An 18,869-nucleotide genomic window follows, 5' to 3' on the forward strand; every position below is an offset into this window, starting at 1 on the left:
TGTGACTTCCACCTATTGACCCTCTGGGAAGTTGTTCCTCATCACTGCTATTATTAATGTTCAGGAGTGGTTAGTGTTGTTGATTCCAGCTGGTTGTTATGGAAACCTATATTTTCATGTTGGGGTGGCTTTTGCATGTTTTAAGAAGGCCAGAATAGGACCAGAGCTAGAGTTGGAGTCTAATGCTAAACCTTGGGCAAGGGTTTGGAAGGCAGAGATTTTCTACAAGCTGACCCCTACCTTTTGCCTGTGCTAAATGATCAGAACCGTGCTGATTCACTGTGTTCACTCACACTGGGGCATCAGAGGCTGCCGTAGGGAGGGAGCACCCATGGGGGTACTTGGCCCTCTCCTGTCTCCATCAGCTCCCATAGTTCTCGTCTGCTCTTAAAGAGTGGGTGGCAGGGAGGAGCACCAGGTAAATTAAAGCAACCACACTCATGAAGGGATGGTCTTACTTAGCCAACTAGACTCACTGCCTTGGTCCCTAGGGGGGTGAAGGTTCCAAAGACTAGTTTTCAAAGGGAGTAAAGTCTAGGAGAAAAGTAGGGAAACACAGTGGAGAAGACAGGCACAGGAGAGCAGAAACACTGAAAACAACTGTGGCAGGACATAAAGGGAGCGAAGATGGAGGGAGAGATGGGGCAAGCAGGGCAGGGCCATGGACCTGGGGGTCAGGAGGCCTGGGCCAGACCTGGCTCTCCCAGCCTTCGCTGGATATCCTTGAGCAACTCGCTCTCTTTCTCAAACCTCAGTTCTCCCCTTGCAGAGATCTCCCTTATCTCTGACACTTGGTGGTTTTAGGGACAGAGTGACAAGGCATAGAGAGCCAAAGAACTGCTCACAAGGACTCAGAAATGCCCACAGAGAAGTGGGGGCTTAGGCTCCAGGAGGCAGATGACAGGCACACTTCTTTCAAAGTTTTTCTAAAGACTAGCTGGGCCTCTTCCTTCCTGTGTGTTCATCTCAAACTTCTTTATTAAACATTTAAACTGCCTGCCTAACTGTCCAACTCTTAATTAGGTGTGTAATTGGGGAGTCAGAGATCATGTGTAAATTAGCAAGCCATCCCCAAACTTCATTTTTGTTACTACTTCCAACTTCCTCCCACAGATAAAAAGCAGCAGAACTGTGTCTACAATCATTTCCTTTCCCACCTCGTATTCCTATCCAAAGGCAGGTGGCTTCAGGGCCAAGCAAGCGCGGCCTTGTTTAAAGCACCAGCTAGAAAACATTTCCCTACAGTTTAGCAAAATTGAGGCATAAAGAAACAAACACTCATGAAGACAGATTATCCCTGTGCAAGATTTGACTTTGAATTTAGCATGAACTCAAAATTCAGTTCTATCCCTTCATCTTTTTCTATTGTAGTTCCAGGAAGCAGAGGGTTCTGGCTTTTGGACAAGCTAAGAAACCCAAGCCTTCTACCCCATGTGTGATGTTAGAGACTTTTTGTTCCCTTTGCTACTACAGATGCCAGCTTGGGGGATCCAAATCCAAGCACAGGTTTCTGCGCTCTTTCTTACTGGAACAAGGTAATCCGAGACTCATGGAAAAGGGGCCACCACCCCTACCCCACAGCACCTCGGATGACATCCAGATGCACAACTGCTCACAAGGACCTCCTTTCTTCTGTCTCTTCCCCAAGGTGCAGCTAAGGAGGTTCATTTACATACATCACTTACAATCCTTCCAAAGCCTTTGACACTGAGGGTGCTGGTCCTGAGATGAGACCGAGGTGGAGAGAGGAAAGGTGATTTGCTCACCATCACACAATTGATAGATCGTAACTGTAAATACCTTCAGTAAGGCTTGACCCCAAGCCTATGCTCTCCAGCATGCTTCTTCCAAGCTTTCAGATCCTGATTGAGGAGGAGGAGAAGGCTGGGGGTAGGGATGGAAGTGGGAGGAAGGGGGTCAGGTATAAAAACATACTAGAAAAGAAATGCGGCTTACTCTATTCTGCAATAGTTCCTTGGGTCTTCCTTCCCTTTCCTGGCTGAGAGCATGCATTATTTATCTCTCACACAGAATTTTTGCAGTTATAATAAAGGTCAGGAGGGGAGGAGAGAGTTATCTAAATCTGCAGCTATATCGAGATGCGCTTGGAATGACATATTGAGACTAATGGAATATATTTGGAAACAAAATGAAGACATAAGCCTCAATGTTTCTTCTTTTCTTCTTTTCTTTCTTTCTTTTCAAAAAAGAATAAGTTTGGGGGCACATTTGCCCCCTCCTAGACCAATTCCCTTCCTCCCTCCTAGAAGATGACTTTAGTACTCTTTTCATGCATAAATAAAGGGACTTGGAATAAGATATGTAGCTATGATGCTTTATGGTATAAGGCCTTCCATCTCTGATTTTGTAACCCCCTTGGATATCTTCAGTTCTCTCCTTTGAAACCCTCTAACCTATTCACTTTAATTAAAACAATAAATATGTGCTCTGTAGCATTTGGAGGAAGCAACATTGGGGATTTAGGGCATAAAAGCTAACAGATGGGGTGCTGCAGTTCCAGGAAAGATGGAAACCCCTGGGCTGCTACTTGCCAGCTCCGCGATGAACTTCTGTCAGCAGTGGGGACGTTCCTGTTATTGGTTACTGACCTTTTCATCCTCCTCATGTGACAGGTCCTGACCGGATTTTCAGTCGTGTCCAGCCATGGTGAGCCATCCAGTTGGTCTGTCTGCATTACAGCTGGCTGCTTTCCAAAGATGCCTGAATACGTACCTCATTATGTTGTTTTTTCCCACATTACATGTAACAGACAAGCCTGGTTCAGAAGAAAGGGTGTAGAAAAGTTTTGTCCCATTCTCATTCCTGAAACCCCACCAGAAATGGCCAAAAAAAGGTAGAATATTGTTTTAATTGCTGAAGCAAGGAAACTGCCACAGCCTCCCAACAACAAACTATTAACTATATTCACCAAACACCGTCTGGGTGGGGATGAGGGAGCCTGCCGAGAGACCAGGCATTCTGCCGCGAACCTCCAGAAGAATGAAGGTTGTCCCCAGAGTGAGTGTCCTTTCCTGAAGTGACCAGGGGGGATGCTTTGGGTAGGATGGCAGCCTCAGGGGCAAAATCTGGGTCACCTTCAAGCACCAGGAAAGACAAACCCTGGAGGGAACCAGTTCTAATCCGCGGAACTGAGAGGGTGAAGGAACTTTCAGGCAACGATGGCGTTACAGATTTCCAGATTTCATGCCACTGTAGAATGACATATTGCATTAAAATTAAAAACTAAGGTTGGTACTAGAGAAGTAGGAGGAAAAGGGAAGGAGAAGAAGGAGATGAAGAAGGAGATTTGATCTCAAGGATAAAGAGGGAACATTAGTCAACTATCTTCTTTGTGCCAGGCATTGCCCTAGCTACTTTCAATATACATATTATTTTATTTCATTAATCAAATAGTCCATTATTATAGAAATGATTATCTTTCACATGTAATTAAAATGAGAGATATATAGATGATATCGTTTTAACAAGGTCAAACAGTTAATAATAGGCATTTTTTTCCAGATGTTCTGAAGCCAAAGCCCATGCTCCTTAATTACTTTATCATCATCATCATCTCCCCATGACATCATCATCTTCAACATCATCACTTACACGCACTGAGCTCCCAGATGCGTCACCACTGTGAATGTACAGGGTTGCTTTTTGTTTTCATTTCATTCTCTCAACAACTCCTTTGTATTCTAGTAAATTGGCACTCAGAAAAAGCTAAATAACTTTCCCCATGTCACACAGCTGGTGAGCAACATCATCCAATCCTCTCTGATCCCTTACTTTTAACAGAACAGGCCTACTGCCTCCAACTATTTCCGGGGAGACCCAGTGATAGCACTTCCTGGCTAATAAATCATGGCGCCTTCCTGGCCTTGGCTTCCTCGTGTACAAAATGCACAGCTCGTACTAAATGATTTAAGATTCCTTTTCAATCTGATCTGACAAACTAATCTGATTTCAGAGCAGCAGGGAAGAAATGTTTGGGGGCTGGGTTTGTATTTCTGAAATAACCTGTCTTCTCTCTCCCAGGAGAGCAGCAGTAAATATACAATAGATAGGGACAAAAGCGCCCACAAATCCATCCTGTAAAATGAAATCACGTGGCAAAAATGTGGTTATTCTGAGAAAGAGAAGAAAATAGCTTTTTGCTGTACCTTTTCAAGCAGCTGCCAGTCAGAGGTGCACCCAGGAATGCTATCAGAATCACAGCTCTATTCAACCCCGTGGTCCAAGATGGACAGATTGAGATGAGTGCAGTGCACCCCCTGAGCTGGACCCAGGCATCTGGGAGAGCCCCCCTTGCCCTATGTGTGCCCAGTCAATCACCAAATCACTCTTATTTTACCTCTGAAATAAGTCACCACCACAATCCCCATTGCCAGGGCTCTTGCCAGGCTTGTATCACCTCTTGCCTGCTGGCCCAGCCCGCCCTGCCATCTGCAGTCCACCCTCCCCAGTGCTGTCAGAGCAAAGGTTTTCAAATGCAAATCTGATCATGACACTCTCCTACGCTAAATACCTTCCATAATAGAGTGTCAGAAGCATCCCTGGCACATAATAAGAAGTTGTCCAGAATCAGAATCTAATCCACACATTCAGCGGCACTCACCTCTCATTCTTGCCCTTTGTACCACAAATAGACAGACTTCTCATGCTTCTTGGACATAGGATAAATTTCCATGCTTTTAGGTCTTTTTTCCTCTCACCCAGAATGCTCTATACCCACATGCCCCTCTCCTGAGTTGCCTAGACAACTCCTCTTCATGTTTCAAGACCCAGTTCAAGGGAGTGGATGTAGCTAAAGTGGTTGAGCACCTGCTTCCCATGTGCAAGATCCCAGGTTCAATCCCTGGTACCTCCCCCAAACAAATAAACAAACACGAAAAAACCAACTGTCACTGGGGAGTGGATGCAGCTCAGTGGTTGAGCACCTGCTTCCCATGTAAAAGGTCCTGGGTTCAATTCCCAGTACCTCCTAACATAAAACTAACTAACTATATAATTAAATAAATAAATAAAAGACCCAGTTTAAATGTCAACTTCACTAGGATTTATCAACTTCATTGTAGCTTCTCCACTAGAGTTAGTCACTCTCATAGCTTCCAAGTTCTAACACTAAAGAGATGACACTTTAGATAGGTGACTTTGCATTTATTGCCCTGAATGGACTAAAACTTCCCTAGGGAAAAGAAAGATGTCGAAGAACTTGATACACAGCACAATACATCATGTGTGTCAATATCAGTTTAAGATTAGAATTCATTGACATAGGCAGGTTATTCTAGTTGTATGGGTAGATAAATTAATAAACAAATGAATGGAGTCAGATGCCATGGAGAACTCAGACCAGGATATTTGCTAAAAGCATTTTATGAGGTCATTTTGCAAGATTTTATGAGATCTATTCAAGCAACACATATTAATGCTATTTGACCACAGGTCACTATAAAAGTATGCAGAAAGCAAAATCATTACGCAGCAGACCCCTTCTCCAAAAGTTGCTGAAGTCTGATGACAAAATCAACATTTGCAGCCATGAAAAAATCAGAAAAGGATTCAATATACCATAAATTAAATTAAGGAATTAATAATATCCAAATCAAAACACCAGAGGGATTTTTTTTTCTAATCTTGACTGAGTGAAGTTCATTTGGAAGAACAAAGAAACAAAAACAAACAACAGCATACCAGCTAAAATCCCAACAGATTTTGTATGGGAATTGGTAACCTGATACTAAAACATATATGAAGATAGACAGAGTCAAAATAACCAAGGCAACTTTGGAGAAGAACAAAGCTAGAGAGAGAGTTTACATTACCAGATAATAAGACATTTTACAGTTTGAATAAGTAAGGCATCAAGATTCTAGCACAGGGATAGATAAACTGACAAATGGAACAAAATAAAAAGACCACAAATGAACTCACAAACCAGTCTGATTTATGACAAAGGGGACACTGCAAAGTAATGGAGAAAGGACAGTCTTTTCAATAAATGATGCTGAGTCAACTGGGCATCCATATAGAAAAAAGTATTTTCACATCTACCTCACCCCATAGAAAAATCAATTACAGACAGATTCCATATCTAAACATGAAGTTTTTAGAAGAAAACATCTTTCTGATCTTGGAGAAAGTAAAGGTTTCTTAAATATGTCACAAAAAGTGCTAACCATTAAAAAAAACAATAATATACACAACTATATTAAAATTTTAAAAGTATTATCAAAAGGCACCTTTAAAATAATAAAACAGCAACCCAAAGAGTAAGAGATATTTGCAACATGTATGTCTTACAATGAACTTAAATCCAAAGTATATGAAGATCTTCTACAATCACAGGAGGCAAGGAAGGGAGGGAAGGAGGGAGGAAAGTAATAAAAGGAAGGCAAAAGACTTGAAAATACAGCTTACTAAAGGGGTACAAAAATGGCCAATAATCCTACAAAAAGGTGTTCAGCCATATAAGTCACCATGGAAATGCAAATTAAAACCTCAAAGCAATATCACTCCCACCAGAATGGTAAAAAAAACAAAAAACAAACCACACACACACAAAAACTACAACAACAACAAACAAACAAAAAAAAACCCCACAAAATATTGGTGTAGAGTAATTAGAAGTCTTATCCTCTGCTGTTACGACTGTAAATTGGGATAGCCACTTTGGAAAACTATTTGGCAGTATCTACAAAAGCCAATCATGCATGCTCTATGACCCAGAAATTCCAGTCTCAAGAACAGACCTACCAGAACTTCATGCCTATGTTCACCAAAAGATATGCTTTAGAACATTCATAGCAGCATTATTTGTAATAGTTCCAAATTTGGAAACTACCCAAATATCCAACAATAGAGTGAATAAATAAAGAATAGCATATTCGCACAAAGGAATGCCGTTCAGCAATGAGAATGAGCAATTTAAAATTACATTAAACAATAGGGATGAATCTTGCAAACATAAAGTTGAATGGAAGAAGACAAAAAAGGGACAAGCAGTATTATTCTTTTTGTATTAAGTTCGAAAACAGGCAAAATCAAGCAATTAAAGTCAACACAGCATTCATCCTCGGCTTCAGAGACTTCAGTGTGGGCAATATTCTGCTTCTTGTTCTGACTGCTGATTACAAAGATGTCTTCAGTTTGTGAAAATACATCGAGCCGTTCACTTACGACATGTATGTTCTTTGTATGTACATTGTACTTCAACAAAAAACTTAAAACATAACCGAAATTTTATATGAATTAGAATGTTTAAAGGAACTAGAAAGAAGTATGTTAGAACACATTACAAGGCAACAATAATGTAAAAAGTGTGGCATTGGCACAAGACTAGGAAAAGAGATCAATGGAATAGAAGAGAAATCAAGAAATGGACCCTGGTAGATAGAAAAATAAGTATATGATAAATATGGTATTTTAGGTCATTGAGGAAAGGAGAATTAGTCAAGTCTAGGATGACTGGATTAACTAGTTAAAAGGAAAAACATAATGTATATGTATACATAAGTGAATAAATATATATGTTATGTGTCTTTAAATTTGTATGTTTTTTTTTTAAGATTTATTTATTTATTTATTTCTCTCCCCTTCCCCTCCGCTCCCCATCCTGGTTGTCTGTTCTCTGTGTCTATTTGCTGCATCTTCTTTGTCCGCTTCTGTTGTTGTCAGCTGCACAGGAATCTGTGTTTCTTTTTCTTGCGTCATCTTGCTGTGTCAGCTCTCCGTGTGGGCGGCTCCATTCTTGGGCAGGCTGCACTTTCTTTCGCGTTGGGCGGCTCTCCTTACGGGTGCACTCCTTGCGCGTGAGGTTCCCCTACGTGGGGGGGACATCCCTGCGTGGCACGGCACTCCTTGCACGCATCAGCACTGCACATGGGCCAGCTCCACACGGGTCAAGGAGGCCCAGGGTTTGAACCACGGACCTCCCATGTGGTAGACAGACACCCTAACCACTGTGCCAAGTCTGCTTCCCAAATTTGTATGTATTTATATAAAATATTATGTAGACATGAAACCATAATACTGTAAGAAGAAAACGCAGGGGAGATTATTTGGTGATTTTGGAAGTGAGGGATGAGGTAGATCTTTCTCAAAATAAAGCAATGAAAAAACTGCAAAGACAAAGCATTATAAGTAAAAATATAAAATGTAAATTAAAGATCAGGAAGAAATATTTCCTGTAGTCACAAGGATTGATGCTTTTTAAATAGAAAGAGCTCTTTTTAAACCAAAAAATAATAATATAAAGTAAATACACTCCAAAAGAAATATGTACAAAGTATAAAGTCATAATCCTACAAAGAGAAAAATATCTAATAAATTTATAAAATTGCTTCCATCTCAGTAGTAACTAAAGAAATACTAATTATAACAGTAATGAGATACCACTTTTCATATATCAATTGGTGTTTTTTAAAGATAATATCCTATATTGGTGACGCTGAGATGAACTGATGGGATTTTAAATTAGTACTTCCTTTCTGAAGAATAATTTGGCAATCTATATATATAAAGGTCATAAAATACCTGTACCAGTTGACCTGGTAATTATATTTCTAGGATTTATTCCTGAAAGAATAATCAGAGATGGAGTCAAAGAGTTACAAAAAAGAATCATTGCAGTATTGCTTATGATTATAAAACAGTTGAAACAAACTAAATGTGCAAGAAGAGAAGTCTAGATAAGTAACCATGGGATGGTTATTCAAAGACAAAAATTGCCAAGGCCCTTTACTGCCTGGAACAGGTCACCAGAACTGCATACCCGGTCCCCACCAACCTTTGGAGATTCTTGATCACGTGCTCCTTTGCTCCTTTGTCATTGCAAAAGTTGAGAAATCCTTTAGTCACAGTGATCTGTCAACACGAATTTAAAGCCTGGAGAAATGGCTTATGTGCAGAACATTCCATTTGCAATGTTAACATAGATACTCAATGTATTAAAGCTACACATTTTGAAAATAGAAAACTCAAGTTTAATTTATAAACCTGTTTTTCTATTAATAAGCCTAATAACATACTGCCAAACAGTAATCCACCAAGAATTGTGTTGTAAAGAACAATAAAAGACATGAGAAAATCGGTGATGTTAAAAAAAAAAGACAGGACCTACAAATATACGTATAGTATATTTTGATATGCATGCATGCTCTAAAGTGTCTAAAATGGGTATCTCTGAATTAATGATATTAGTGGCGAACTTCAATTTTCTACTTATTTTGTATCGTTTGAATCTTGAAAAATGGGCAATGTCACTTATAATCATAAAACATTATGCTATTTTCAATTTGAAAAGAAATTAAGCAAAATTAGGAATGATGTGGTAGATCATGATTTCCTTATTTTTCTCTCACTGTATTTTGGTAATGGAACCCCTCTTCAAATGAACTCTTACGCGCAAAATGAATATTTTAACAAACAAAAAGCAGCTCTGCCTGAGGAAGAGTGGCAGATGTAGACCTCACTTGCTGGATTTCCTTCCTGCCCACCCCAGCACCCCCACACACAGCCTTACCTTCTCCCCTCACCCACCCCAGCAGCTCCAAAATGCTTCCAAAGACTCCCAAGGTATCATGGAACTTGGCTTAAAAACTTCTGGTTTAGGTAACCATTCACTACACAGAAAGCCTATAACAGTATAATCCTAAGTGTTAAAGTAGATTATAACAGAATTTGTAGGATAAGATCCCATTTTTTGAAACTCCTCATGGTTTTCAATTATATATAAATCTAAAAAAATATCTAGGCACTGAGAAATGGTGGAAAGAAATACACCAAGTATAAAATCTTGTCCTATATGAATGACAGAACCAAGGCTGCCTTTTATTTTCATATTTTTGTTCATCTACATTTTCTAGTGAACCTACAATGAGCACGCAAGGCTTATATAATAGGAAAGAAATGCATGTCTAAGGGTGAGCAGGAGTTGAGAGAATGATTTATTCTCTATACGGTCATGTTATTTTTCTGCCAGTAAGCGATGCAGATGATATTTGTGAATGATAGTTTTAGCTCTAATTACTTTTAAAACGTGCTCACAGCAGTTGGTGAGGTGGCCTTCCTGCGGCGTCTGGAGGCTTTAGAACATCCCCCGTCGTCCCGGGGTAGATGTCTGTGCCACAGCCCTAACTACTCGGAGACCAAGGTGAGGTGGGGTTTGAGCATGTGGACCAAGCCTAAGGACTTTTCTGGACAAGACACCCCACGCCCACCCCCCAGGCTTGCGGGTGGAGAGCATCAAGGATCAGACGCCAGTTTCCAAGGGGCCTAGATTTGCCCCTTGCCAGTTGTATCGCTCATCGAAACGTGAAGCCGGAGAACATTCCGGTGACAGGTGGTGGGACAGTTAAGCCGGCTGCCTTTGGCCTGGCCATGATCTGCAGCTACCAGACGGCACTGAGGCCTAAGGCTGTGAGCCTCTGTACCCCGCCCCGAAGTACTTCCGCAGTCTGCACGCCCTGCCGAGTGTCGGCTGAGTCTTCGCAGAGATGCCTCTTCAACGTGGAAACTCTGAAGCTGACCAGTTAGGCAAAATCTGTGATCTGATCAGGCTCCCCCCAGAGGAAGACTGACTCCCAGATGTGACTCTCGCGGGTGAGCCTTTTCCCCTAGCGGGCCCCGCCCAGCGCAGTCGGGGTGCCTGAGGTGGAGGAGGCTGGAGCACAGCTGCGGCTGGAAATGCTGACTTGTAACCCACACCGGCGAGTCTCAGTCTTCCAAGCCCGCAGCACTCTTACCTGCAAAGGGAGAAGGGAATCCGAGTAAGCCATGGAGGAGCTGCAAAAGGACCAAGGGAAGGAAGAGAAGCTGTCATTTCCCTTCTTTGGGCACTGGAGTGGAGAGACACCCACTAAGCTAGTGATCTCTGCCTGCAGCTCTGAAGCGAGGCAGACCCTCCCCCAACTTTTTACAGAGAATATTTGCTGCCTTAATGACATTCCTCTCCCACTCCTCCTTTTGAGACATATCCTTCTCCTGTCCCCTATTTCCCTACACCAAGAAGTGTGTCCCTTCTTCCTCTCTCCCTTACTTTGATATTGGGATTCTATTTTATACAGGAAAAAAATAAAAAGAAACCAAAAAACATGCTGACAGTACTTAACATACAGTAAAATTCTCAAATCGTATGTGGATAGTTGGATGAATTTCGACATATATTCCCATGAATATACTTCCTTGTTTTTGTTGCTCTCTTCATCTTCTATTTCTGATTTTGAATAACATAGAATATCCTATACAAATTTAACATGCAGAGTATTGCTTTTTTATTTTTTATTATTTTTACTTATTTTTTGGCTTTGTTTTAGGGGAGGTTTTGGATGGCAGAATAGTGGCAACCATGGCAGGGGAGGACCACTAGTATAAGGTGTCATGGTGGGGGGATGTGTGGAGAGGGGTGCACCTGGGACATGTCTCTATGGAATATGAGTTCAAGTGGTCATGGGGTGTTGTCTTGGTGGGTGGAGACCTGCACAATACCCAAAAGAATATTGAATTCCCATCCTGGGGAGCCCTGCTACATTCTCTAACAGAGTAGCAGAATCCCTAGAGTACAGGAGGAGTCCCTAGTAAAGGAGGACAGACCAATTTGCCAGGCCCTAGGTATTGATGCTTGTACTTATGAACCTCATTCTTATGAAAGTGAAACTTAACCTAGTTTTATATACTGAATAAAAGTTGCCTGCTGAAGGACTCCCTATTGATCAAAAGTGGCCTCTTTCTAAGCCAAACTCAGCATATAAACTCACTACCTTCCCCCCCAGCATGGGACATGACTCCTAGGCGTGAGCCTCCCTGGCACCAAGGGATTATTACCAAGCACCAACTAGCAATGCATTTGGAAAAAGACCTTGACCAAAAGGGGGAAATATTAAACTCAAATGAGTGTTTATGACTAAGAGATTTCAAAGTGAGTTGGGAGGTCACTCCAGAGGTTACACTTACGCACATCTCAGGAGGTGCTCACTGACTGCCTTGGCAAACAATGCCTCAAGCAGAAGGGCTCAGAGACATCTAGACACTATAGGCAAGGAAGACAATCCCAGAAATTTGGCACCCTATCAGCAGACCTTACTTTGGAATATATGATACCCTACCCCCCAATACATTGGAGTTAAACTCATTTATAATTTTCCTATACATGGATCTTATGCCCCTTTTATATGAACCTATAATTAGCACTATACCTATCAAATATGTGCCCCAGAGATATAAATCTTCCAGCTGTTCATATGCCAGTTGAACCCTGAATCTCAGCAAAGTTGCAGCCAATACCTATTCTCCAGTTCATCAGACTCACCAAGGACAACTAACAAAATGGCAATGATGGACAACATCCATCCCATAAAATAGTTTCTACAACTGCAAGCAAGGCAGTTCCATCCATTGCCCCATGAGATCTAAGTTCCTCTCAATCAGAAGCAGAGTGGGTATCACCATCCCAAAATCCTCAAGATTGAGCAATGAACAAACATAAGGAAGGAATGCAACTATGGACTAACGTAGACATTATTATTCTAGTAATGGAAGAACTTGTAACATTAATATAAAAGCAGTGGTCACCAGAGGTTCTAATTGCACTGCATGACATTGCAGTGACAAATACAAGTCATCATACATTTTGTCACAACTTATAAAATTGAGCAGTGCAAAATGCAAACCATAATGTAAACTATAGACCATGATTAGTAGAGTGCCTCAATATGTGTTCATCAATTATATCAAATGTACCACACTAATGAAACATGTTGTTAATGGGGGAAATTGTGGAAGAAAGAGAGATGAGGTATATGGGAATCCCCTATATTTTCAATGTAACATTTATGTAATCTAAATCTTCTTTAAAAAGAAAAAACTCTAATGTGTAGAATATGATGAATTTTGACATGGAAAGGAGGGTCATTTAATCCTGAATTTCAATCCTGAATCAGCTTAGGTAAATTAATTCATCTCTTGGAACCTCAGTTCTCTCACCTATGGTAAATACACTAAACCTTTCAGAGTTGTTAGGAGAACTCAATAAACCTTGTGTGTAACTATTCAGTGCAACCCCAGTATTCTCTAGACACCACATAACAGCTGTTGTTAAGGGGTGAGCCTGAAACTCATTGAGGTTTGAAACTTGCCTGAAGTCACACTGCTGGGCTGAGAATGCAGGTATCCCAATTCTTCATCTTGGAAAACTTTCAAAGGTACCTCCTCCAGAGGGGATTCCCAAACACTATGAAAAAAATATGTTGGCCTGTGAAGCTGGGAGAATGAGTGCCTCTCCAGCCTTCTTCCTCCCTTGCCTAAAACACTGGCTTCGCAAGGACTGATGGCAACCAATCAGCCATGGCACTTCAAGGAAGTTACTCAACTTGTAAACCTCAGTTGTTTCATCTGTTAAAGAGAGAAATGGAATGAGTTATGGCAACACCCAGATGGTAGTGTGGTCTCACATGAGCTGACAGTTAAAGCCCTGTAAATCAGATGCAATTGCTCAATTTTAAGCTCTTTGAGAGAAAAGTGTGTCGGAATCTCATAGCAGAAAGGATCTTGAAAATCATCTTATACCAGGTTTCTAGTCCCCCTAGTGAAATAATTAATAAAATAATTCTCACACACGTGGGGGGCCCTCTAGTGGCCCCACAAGGCTGTTTTTCAGATATCATTTTTTGTATTCTCCACCACTGCCAGGCTAGGGAGATAGCATCAACTCCACTTTACAAAGGAGAAAACTAAAGCCCAGAGAGTTTAGTTTAACTGTCCAATGTCATGTGGTTGAAAATCTTAGTCCCACACTTGCTCATCTCTAAAAGCATTTCTCAAATTCTTTCGGAGAATAAAAGAAAAGGAAACACTTACTAGTTTATTTCCTAAAGCCAGTGAGACCTTGATAACAAAACCTGTCAAGAATACTTCAAGACCCAGGACAACTAACAAGGAGGTGAAGATGGACAACCAGCACACCGAGGAACTGAGAGAGTCTACAGCTGCAAGCAAGACAGTCCCATCTATCAGCCATATGGACTGAATCCCCCTCTCAGTTAGAGGTGGAGTGTGCACCACCATCCCAGAATCCTCAGGATTGGAGAATAAAATATGGACTAGAGTGGACTTACTGGTATTCTACTCTAGACTTACTGTGATTCTAGCAATGGAAGAAATTTTATCATTGATGTGCAGACAGTGGCCACTGGAGGTACTGAAGTCAGGGAGAGGGGAAAAAGAGGTGTAATAAGGGGGCAATTTCAGTACTTGGAATTGTCCTGAGTGACATTGCAATGACAGATATGGGTCATTATATAAACAGCCATAACCTACAGAATTGAGTGGGAGAGAGCATAACTACAATGTAAACTGTAATCCACGCTTATTGGCAATGTTCCAAAATGTCTTTATCAATTGCAGTGAATGTACCACACTAATGAAAGAAGTTATTGATGTGGGGAAGGGTGGGAGTTGTGGGGAGTGGGGCATATGGGAATCTCTTATATTTTTTTATGTAACATTTTATGTAATCTAAGTATCTTTTAAAAATAAATTTTAAAGTATAGTAAAAACAAACAAATAAATAAATAATACTCCAAGAAATAAAAATTGTAGACCAATATTACCCAAGAGTTTAGATGCAAAACTCCTTTAAAAAATGAGCAATATATAAAAAAGATACTACATCACAACCAAGTGGGTTGGTTAAACCTAAGAATGCAAGGATGTTCCAAAATTTAAAAATGAATTAATGTATTTACCACATTAACAAAATGGAAGAGGGAAGCGGACTTGGCCCAGCGGTTAGGGCGTCCGTCTACCACATGGGAGGTCCACGGTTCAAACCCCGGGCCTCCTTGACCCATGTGGAGCTGGCCCATGCACAGTGCTGATGCACGCAAGGAGTGCTGTGCCACACAGGGGTGTCCCCTGCATAGGGGAGCCCCACGCTCAAGGAGTGTGCCCCATGGCGACGAGAGCTGCCCAGCGCAAAAGAAAGTGCAGCCTGCCCAGGAATGGCGATAAATAAATAAATAAATAAATCTTGGAAACAAAAATTAAAAGGAAGAAAGAGCATATCATCACCATCTCAAAATATGCAGAAGAAATCTTTTGATGAGTTTAAAACTAATTCATGATTTTAAATATATTTTCTCAATAAAGTAAAAATAATAGGGAACATCCTCAGTCTGATCAAGAGCAATAATAGTTTTAATAAGCTACAGGTACCAACATACTTAATGGTGATATAATGAAACACCTTCCACCAAAGTCTGGGACCAACACAAGGATATCTGTTCGAACTACTGCCATTAAACACTGCATTGGCTATCTTAGCTAGTGTGGTAAGGAAAGGTAAGAAAACAAAAAGCATCAGAAATGATGAAATGAATCTGTCTTTATTCACAGACAGGATGATTTTTAATATATAAAATCCTAAAAAATCTATAAAAATACAAAACTAATCAATGACTTTAGCAAGGTCTCAGAATACATGGTCAATGTACAAAAATCAATTGTATGGCAATGAATGTACAACTCTGTGATTATACCAAAGCCATTGATTGTGCACTTTGAACGGACTGTATAGTGTTTGAATAAAAGTTCAGCAGCCCTAGTGAACTAAGTCATCTCTATAAATTTAAGAAAAAATACTGAAAACTATAAGAGATTGCAAAGAGAAATTAAAGAAAACCTAAATAGAGCATTATACAATACTGATGGGATGGAAGCTTAAATGCCAGTTCTGCCCAAACTGACATGGAAGTTTAATAAAATCCAGTCCAAATTCTAACTGGCTTTTTAAAATAGAAATTAACACATTGATTGTATTATTTATTTGAAAATGCAAAGGACCTATAATAGCCAAAACTATTAAGAAAAAATAACAAAGTTAGATGGTTTCAATACCTAATATGAAGTTTTACTATAAACTACAGAAATCAAGTCAGTGTAACTTTGGCATATTCAAACAGATCAATTAAATAAAATAGTGTAGAAATAGAATCATACATATATGATCAGTTGATTTTCAACAAAGGCAGTAGAGTAATTTAATAGGAAAAAAAAGGACTATTTTCAATAAATCGTGATGGATCAGGATGTCCATGTGGAAAAAAACTAAACCTCAACTCCCACCTTACACCAGATACAAAAATTAAGTCAAGGTGAGCAAATGCGACTCAAGCAATTGAGCACCTGCTTCCCACATGGGAGGTCCCAGTTTCAGTCCCTGGTGCCTCCTAGAACTAACAAACAAACAAGCAAGTAAACGAGCAAAGCAAACCAAAAAATCAGGGAGCCAATATGACTCAATGGTTGAGGACTGGTTTTTCACATGTGAGATCCTGGGTTCAATCCCCCCAGTATCTCAAAAAAAAAAAAAAATTAGGTCAAGATGAGCCAAAGCCTAAAAATTAAATTTAAATTGCAGAGTTTTTAGAAGAAAGCATAGAAGAATATCTTTATATCCTTGCTGTAGGAAAAGTTTCTTGAAAAGAACACAAAAATGAACCAATCAAAAGAAAAAAGAAATTTAAAAAAAAGAATTTGCTAAGTTTGACCTCATCAAAATTGGAAACTCCTGTTCTTTAAAAGACAGCATTGGGAGCGGATGTGGCTCAAGCAGTTGACCACCTGCCTCCCACCTGGGAAGTCCCAGTACCTCCTGATAAAACAAAAACAAAAACCAACAACAAGCAAAACAAACAAAAAAAACTAACTCAGGGAAGCTGATGTGGCTCAGTGACTGAGTGCCAGCTTCCCAAATATGAGGTGACCCCTAGTACCTCAAAAAAATAAAATAAAAGATAGCATTAGGAAAATGAAAAACCCTGCCATATAATGGGGAAAATATCTGCATCTATCTGACGAAGGACTTTGTATTTAAAATATAAAAAGAACCCTTACAAGCCAGTAGTAAAAATGGACTAAAGACATGAACGATCGCTTCTCAAAAAGATATTCAAATGTCCAATAAGCACCTGAAAAGATGCTCAGTATCACTAATCACCAAGAAAATGCAAAGTGAAATCGCAATGTAATATAACATTACACACCCTGAAATGGCTAAAAGGAAAAATCAATAAGTATCACCACACATTGGTGAGGGTGTGAACAACCAGAAATTTTGTACTCAGAGTGTTAACTGGTGTAACTACTTTGGAAAACTATCAATTTCTTATAAAATTAAATATGCATCTACCTGTGATATAGCCATACAGTTGAATAACACTCAACAATAAAAAGAAACAAATTACTGATACAACAAAACACAGATGAATTCAAAAACATTTTTTGTGTCAGAGAAGTCAGACACAAAAGAATATGTATTCCCATTCCAGAAGAGGAAAAACTGAGCTATAGCATCAGATATCAGATAAGTGATTGCCAAGGGTAGAAGTGGCAACAACTGACCTCACAGGGTGGAAGGAAACTTTCTAACATAATGGAAATGGTCTATATTTTGATTGGGTGAGTGATTCCATGGCTAGATACATTTGCCAAACTCATCAAACCATACATTTAAAATGTGTGCACTTTATTGCATGCAAATGTATTGTATGTCAATTTAATTTTTTTTTAAAAGCCCCCAGCTATTTCTTAGGGTGAGCACTGCTTATCTATGCCAGGCTACCTCTGTCTTGCTTATCTTTTCATTGCACTTCAAACAATACCTGGAACTTGGTAAGTGCCCAGAAAAGGTAGGATGAGAGAGTACAAATTGTTGGGGGAGAGCGAGGAAGGAGTAGAAGCAGGCCAGACCTGCTTTGCTGTCATAAAGCTCTTCAACCAGAAGCTGGTATCAGAGAGCCCCGAACAAAGTGATACCTCTTCAGACCAGCAGGTGGCAGACTACCCTCAGCAACTTCAGTTTTCAAGATCCTTTGTTTTCTCATTACTTTCTTAAAATTGCCACTATCCCTGCCCAGCAGCTCTACCAGGCAGAAAAGGAAAACTTAAATAGAAAGAAGGGAATCTACCCATGCTTCGCCATCTGCCAAGCACTGCACTCCATGCTTATAAACAATATCTCGTTTACGCCTCAATCCCGTATATGGCTTACTTTATTTTAAAGATAAGAAAACAGCTCAAAGAGGGAAAGGATGTTTCTAATCACAGAGCTAGAAGTGGTAGAGATGAGATTTGAGTCTCATCTTTCTTCCCACATAACACTGTCCAAACGTGTTGTCCAAAATGATCAGTGTAGCACCTGACAAGAGTAGCTAGTATGTGTTGAATACTCAATGGAGCAGAGTTTCAAATTCTTTAGATGCAATGACTCACTCAATCTTTGTAACTAGATGAGGTAGGGACCATTATCACCATTTTACTGGTAGATGCTGGAACTGAGACACTGGTCATGAACTTGCCCAAGGTCACACCATTGGTAAATGCTGGAGCTGGCTTTAGATCCCAGGGTCTGGCTCTGGACCTTGGACCCTCAATTGCTGTACTATTTATTAAGTGACCACTTTAGCAAGCATTGTGGGAAGGTGGAAAGGCTACTGGCTGGAGAAAGGGTGCCAGTCGAAGCTTCCAGGGCTGGAGGAGGATGGCTCCTCTCTCCTCTGTGTTCCCTACAGGTCCCAGGCGATTTGCTATTACAAATGTCTGGTATCCCTAGCCCTTAGGAGTCCTCCAGGAGATTCACTTTTTCCTCTTCTAAGACCGATTACTATCCATCCTTCTAGCCAGCCAGCCTTCACTGAGTACCTACTGAATGTAAATGACAAATAAATTATGGAAATACAGTGCCTGCCTTCAAAGAGTTCTCTCTTTAGAGGAAAGGTCATATGTAAATACAGGCAAAAACAAAACTACAAGAAGACAATTCTGCTGGTGACTCATCACCACATGATTGGCACAGAATTTCTGCCCAG

General features: G+C 40.3%; 1 pseudogene; it reads left to right on the forward strand.

Annotated features, from left to right (window-relative positions):
* Positions 1-1,838: 1,838 nt before the first annotated feature.
* On the forward strand, positions 1,839-10,895 carry LOC101443720 (cyclin-dependent kinase 4-like; annotated as a pseudogene).
* Positions 10,896-18,869: the final 7,974 nt, after the last annotated feature.

This window comes from Dasypus novemcinctus, chromosome 21, assembly GCF_030445035.2.
Source record: "Dasypus novemcinctus isolate mDasNov1 chromosome 21, mDasNov1.1.hap2, whole genome shotgun sequence".
In the NCBI taxonomy this organism is placed as follows: domain Eukaryota; kingdom Metazoa; phylum Chordata; class Mammalia; order Cingulata; family Dasypodidae; genus Dasypus; species Dasypus novemcinctus.